This window comes from Aegilops tauschii, chromosome 1, assembly GCF_002575655.3.
Source record: "Aegilops tauschii subsp. strangulata cultivar AL8/78 chromosome 1, Aet v6.0, whole genome shotgun sequence".
Lineage (NCBI taxonomy): Eukaryota > Viridiplantae > Streptophyta > Magnoliopsida > Poales > Poaceae > Aegilops > Aegilops tauschii.
In genome coordinates, this window is record NC_053035.3 from 440,908,466 (window position 1) to 440,915,083 (window position 6,618).

General features: G+C 46.9%; 1 pseudogene; it reads left to right on the plus strand.

Moving 5' to 3' along the window:
• The first annotated feature begins 2,132 nt into the window (after nt 1-2,132).
• LOC109744109 (senescence/dehydration-associated protein At4g35985, chloroplastic-like) lies at nt 2,133-3,537 on the plus strand (annotated as a pseudogene).
• Nucleotides 3,538-6,618: the final 3,081 nt, after the last annotated feature.

Below are 6,618 nucleotides of genomic sequence, written 5' to 3' on the forward strand. Positions count from 1 at the left end.
GTACGGGGCAGTATGGGCCATGGCATAGAGTTCGTACAACAGTGGCACCTCCTTCTTGTTGTGTTTCGCCTAAAAGAGAGGAACAACATTTTAGTTAAGGGCTCAAGCTAGCATGAAGAATGAAATTGCATGAATCGTTAAGGGCTCAAACCACATACCCAGTGATCCCCGTACTCAAATAGGTTGGAGCTCCCTTGATGGTGTGGCACACCTTGCATTTGGGCACGCTTAGACCTGACCTTGTTGTGGACGGCTAGCCAGGGAGAGCACCACTCATCCACCATCGCCTCCCAACAGTCCATCCTATCTGCACACCATCTCGAGGCACCTAAGTTAGGCAAAGAGAAATTTCAGCGCTACGCCTACGAATGAAATCAAGGAAACTAAGTACAAGGCCTTAAGAATAGGTAATTACCTTCATGTACTTCTCCTTACTCAAATACTTGCTGCGACACTTCTTCTTGGCCCTCCTAATGTTAGTCGAGGCGTAGTAGTCTCGAGCAGCCTGCACCCTAGTCTCGTGCTGTAAGTTCTGAAGTAGGCGCTTGCACTCGGCTTCGAGAACCATAGCCGCCTCCGCCTCGTGTTCCTCAGAACACCTGTAGAAGGTCTGCAATCGAACAAGACAACACTGATTAGTACAATCACTAGGTAATGTTGATTTTTAATTCTGGAAAGGAGAAATTACCCAAAACCGCCGCCTCACAATGTCGGCCACCGTCTCACACAAGACACCGTTGACCCTCTCCTCCGGCGGGGCCCGGGTAGCCACGTATAGCTCCCAGCTCAGTGCTAGCTGTGGAACCTGACCCTCACCGGGCAACGTGACCCACCCCGGGAAGTGGTGCCGGCAAAGCATAACAAGGACCTGGTTGGGCCTGCGGACACCATCGGCGTGTATCCAACCCCTGTAGTATGACAAGGCCAACACATTAGATATTAATTTGAATAAACATGAAGGACAAAGGTTAAAAAAGAGTAAATGCACTTACTTCTCCCCGTTAGGCTCCATCAACCACCTCTAATCATGGGTCACCGGCATGGCCGGGAGCTTCGTACCACCATGCTGGTACACCTTCTTGCCCTGCTCAACCAGCTCGCCCTCGCAAAAACTATCGTCAGACCAGGTCTCCTCGCCATCAGCATGGCCACTAGTCTCCGGAGTCACGTGGGACTAAGACTCTAGGACCGAAGTCTCGTGGGATGAAAACTCTGGGGCACGAGTCTCGTGGGACGAAGGCTCGGCGACCCGAGGCTTGTGGACCGGAGTCGGAGACGGGTCCAAGTCTGACGGGTCCACCTGATACGGAGCACTCCGGTGGTCCGGAAAATCAGCTAGGGGTGGCGGCGAGGAAGGCGCAACAGCCTTCCTACCTCTTGCGCCACCACGTCCACCTCTAGCTGCACCCCTCTTCGTCTTCCCCTGACCTCTCCCCGCCGAAGAAGAAGCGCCCGCCGGTGTCTGCATGCTGTCTACAAGTGCTCTCCGAAGGTGCTGGGGTGGAATAACAGCACCCCACCCAGCACGCGCCGAGGAAGGAGGCTCGGAGCGCTCTCGACCCGCGCCCACCATCTGTTAGCAACTGCAATGACAAAGAGTAAACGAAATTAGTACAACATAAACATAATAAAAAATTTAACTGTGTATCATCATCATGAACATAATAAAATATTGAATACCTAATAACATGAACTAATTAATAATATATATTCCCCTCGATCCTCGACCCCTCAACCTAGCTAGCACTAACCTAAACCAACCACTAACCTAAACTTTCTTCTTCTATGAAGAAGAAGAAGAAAAAACTAACCTACAATCCTTTTTCCTCTTTTCTTCTCATCTTCTCCTCTTTTTCTTCTTATTCTCCTCCTCCTCCTCCTCCTCCTCCTCCTCCTCCTCTTCTTCTTCTTCTTCTCCCCCCTTCTTCTTATTCTACTTTTCTTCTTCTTTTTTCATCTTTTTTTACTTCCTTTAATTATGACTATCTTTACCTAATATTAAAGGACGGAGACTTTCATAGTTCTCTATACATCATCCATTTATATTCGTTGATTCTATGATAACCTTAAAGATTAACGGCTGAGATTTAAAATTAGATTTATAAACTAGAAAAGGAAAAAACCGCTATAGGATGAAGTCCCACACCAATACCACGATTCCACCTTCCGGTACGTACCTGGTTCGGATCGATCTCATCTCCCTAGCTATCAAAAAAATTCTGACTCGCACGCTAGCGTTTTTACTGTCTACCGGTCTCGGAGGTCTGAGCCTCCTCCCGATCTGCCCGCTCACGGCGGCGTCGCGCCCACAGCCACTCCGCCGCCCCGCCCCCGGGCATCGCCGTGACGGCGCAGCCACCCGCAGCCTCCTCCAACTCCATCCTCGCTGTGTCACTGAGTCGGATCAGATTTCTTCGTCAAGCCAGTCGTGAGGATCTTCAAGAAGGATGTGGGAGTGACGACCGTGATGTTGGTAGGCCGCGACCTCGGCTGGCAGCTAGCGAGGGACAAGCCCGTGGTCAAGCTCGACTGCCTGCACTACCTCTTCAAGGTGCCGGACAAGGACGGCGTGCACCTCAACAACGGCGTGATGACCCTGGTGCACGTCGGCCGCGAGTTCGGTTGGCTGCTGGTAAGGAACGAGACCGTGATCAAGCTCGACCGCCTGCATTACCTCTTCAAGCTGCCAGACAAGGACGGCGTGCTCCCCAACTACGGCGTTGTCGAAGCCACGCTCCTGCCATCCCTCGATGTGCTTCTCAAGTCTGACTCTTGCTTGTCCGCGCCTTCTAGGGTATCAAGGCCGCCCCCATCGGCGTCGGCATCGCGGGTGGACAGAAACAACGGCATGCTCGCCAAGGCCATCGCCGCGGGCACCAGCCACCCCATCAAAGGCATCTTCATGTGCAACGAGGCCTACTGCAGCCCGGTACAGACTGCTCTGGTATGCTCTATCCCTTTTGTTTTTTTACGACAAGACAATTGCTCTGAATCCACTATCGTGCAGGTTCAAAAGGTAGCCAACCTGATTAGTCCTCAAGCAGCTGGAGGCGCGAGCTAATTCTTCGGCAGCACCGACGGAGCTGACGGGAACAGCCAGGCAGGGCCGCTGAAGCGTGGAGGAGTCAACAAGACCCTCGGAGTCGAGTTACTACTTGTTCATTATTCATTCAAGAGTTACTACGTGTTCATCATTCATTCATTCAACCTATAACTCAACTACTAAGTAACTAACAGTATCACTTTCCTCTTTGTGTGAGTTACTACTTGTTCATCATTCAATCATCACTACTGATCTTGGTTGCTCAGGGTGTGGAAGCGGTCAGAGATGACATAGAAGATGAGCAAGACGATGATGGACATGGTCATCTGGGTGACAGGGTCTATGGCTGCTCCGCTGCTTCTTTCCAGGCAAGGGAAAGCCCTCCTCGCCACCGCACTCGGGAGGATGTTCTGGCCTCTCTCGACGCCATCAGTGAGTACAGTAGTGCCCTGGAAACACTGATGGGACCTTGGCGTAACGAGCAAATCTTTTAGTTACATTACATCATTTTTGGTGCGGTGTACAAGAGGTAAGAACATGAGCACCTCAAGCCATATGATACCATTTCTCTATTCGAAAATCATATCAGCATTTTGAACGCCGACTTCGCCGGAATGCCGGCCTGCTTGCCGTGCTCCCCTCGGGTAGGCCGTTGAACAATCTCTAAAAGTTCTTCTATTTAGTCCATGACTATATGAGCCCGTTCCAAACAATTCTTGACTATATGTAGAAAATATTACCCCGTGACCTAGAAATATTTGAAACAATAACAGAACCTTTTGATTTCTTAGCCCCATGCTTCTACTTTCTAAATCCCAGAATTGACGAGTCCTTGGTTAGTTTGGACTCACAGCAGGTCACAACATTGTGCAGTTAGACTTTTTGAAATACATCAGTTGTGGAATACAAGCTATTGGACATTTGCACTTGCCTTATGAGCGTGGCTGATAATTCTTCAGCAGCATAACATCATATATGCATTGGTAACTTGCATCTGTAATATGGATGGGTCATGGATGATTCCGCCATTCGCCAAACTCAGTAATATATCACATTATGATGTTCTTTGTTTAAACATGGTTATGTACCTTCAAGAATTCAGTAACTAAAGTAATAACAGATTAGTTCAAGGACAAAATAGCAGAATTTATGTACAGTTTGATGCAAAATTTAAATATATTCTAAAGTTTGCTCATAGGTCAGTATTGCCTCGAAAAGCTACAAAGGAGTCATAAGTGCCAAACTAAAACAAGGGTAATTTGTGCACTTATACAAACTGAACACATTTTATTTGTGATGAGACATTTAACCTGTAAGTTAGTAATCTTAAAAATTAGTATATGGATGGTTAAATTAGTAATACTTTAGGTTAAATTAGTAGTACTTTAGGAGAACCGAATCAAATGAAACTAATTATGTTGTGCTGAATATTCTGCAGCCGTAAGTATTGAAGAGCAAAATTGCATTTTTCATCATCTCTGAACCCTATTCTTCTCCACACTTCACATACATAATGCCTCTTTCAGCTCAGATGGCATAGAAAAAACCATAGGCTAGAAGATCATCATGCATCGACATTCGACACCATTGCAATGAAAATTAGGAGCATTTGCTAAACAAAAAAAGCTTTCACAGTTCCTGTGTTCAGAATCCGTGTCACTTAAATAGTGTGAAGCCATGTCAAAATCATTATTTCCCGAGCCAAGAGTGATTAGAAGAAATTACTTCTATTATTGTGTTGTGTCTGCAGCTGCACATACGAGAAAATCAATTTATGACGTTACAAACAAAGCAATCATCTTTTGTTTATTATAAGGTTTTGTTTTTCGTAGTTGTTATTAGTTACCAGATGTGCTAGAACAGCACACGTCGTGTGTGATTTGCCAGGCCTTGTTGATTTCTGAATTGGAACGAGCAATCACATGGGTTTCTTGAGAGACTAAAGTAGTGGCGCTTCCAGCTTTATGTCCCGCTACCCAGTTCCTTGAACCGGCTAACCCTTGGTGTCCTAAAGCGACGTCCCATGACCATCATTTCTCAGCCGGGCCGACCCTCGAAGGCGTGTGATGCAGTGGCTCAGTTCATCACCTTGCCATTGACCATGTTCGGACACATTGTGATCAAGTGGGCACCGTGGTTACCGCTGGTGAGAGTGTGAGGAAAAAAAGTGACGACATGAGTCGGATGCCATGTTAAAATAGTGAACACGTACGGTTTCCTATCCTTAATGAGATCAAATCAGTTCTGAAGATGTTTGCCACTGCCCATGTCCAACACACAAGGAGGCTGCTGGTCTAGCTAGAACAAAGGAAGATGCATGCGTTATAGGTGCTGTCCCGTTGGAGCTACGCTAAAGAATGTAGTCTCATTATCCACCTACTCCATGAGTAATTGTTTACTCATTCTAAAAAAATCAAGGAGATGGACTTGTCAGGGGTCTTGGTCCATCCTTATTAGGCTAGGGTTGTTTGGTTTTATTTTCTCCCGCTGCAACGCACGGACCCTTTTTCTAGTTTAACTAAAACCTAACACTAATCTAATATAATATAATCTAATCTAGCTAACTATATATCTAATATATCTATTATCTAAAACATAACTCCTCCTCCTCCTCTTCTTCTTCTTCTTCTTCTTCTTCTTCTTCTTCTTCTTCTTCTTCTTCTTCTTATTTTTTCTTCCTTCTTTTCCTTTTTCCTCTTTTCTTTTCATCTTCTCTTTTTCTTCTTCTTCTTCTTCTCCTCCTCCTCCTCCTCCTCCTCTTCTTCTTAAACTAATATAATATAATATAATCTTATCTAGCTAACTATATAACCTAATCTAATTAAACCTAAACCTAAACTAAAAAACCTAAACTAATTTAACTAAATAACCTAAACTAATTAAACCTAAACTATTTAAACTAAATAAACTAAACTAATTAAACCTAAACTAATTAAACTAAATAATCTAAACTAATTAAACTAAATAACCTAAACTAATTGAACCTAAACTAACTAAACTGAAAAAAATTAAACTAAAAAACCTAAACTAAATAGAAAACAACAGAAAAAATCACAGGAGAAGGGGTGGCGGCGACGGGTCGGGGAGGGGGCGGCGACGGGGCGGGAAGGGGGCCGCGGCGGGCGGCGCTCCTCGGGGCGGTCGACCCGCGGGTGCAGCAGGGAGGTGGCGGCGGGGAGGCTCGGGAGGGGTGGGGAGGCAGGAAGGGGGCGGCGACGGGGCGGGGAGGGGGCGGCGACGGCGCGGGGAGGGTCCGGCGACGATGATGCAGGGAGGGTGTGGTAGCGATAGCGCAGGTTGGCAGAGGGAGGAAAGAGGAGAGGAGTCAGAGAGAGAGAGGGCGACAGTGGGGGCGCGACCGTTATGTCAATTTTGAAGCTTTGCCGTCCGCCTCTTCTTTGTCGTCCGCTAGCAGATGGCAAAGCATTCTTTGCCATCGCTAGCGGACGGCAAAGAGGGGCCCCGTTAGGGTTTGACAGCAAGTGGGCCAAACCCCCTCCTTGCCGTCCGCTAGCAGACGACAAAGCTTCTTTGCCGAGCGGACGACAAAGAGTTGGCTGATGGCAAAGCTTACC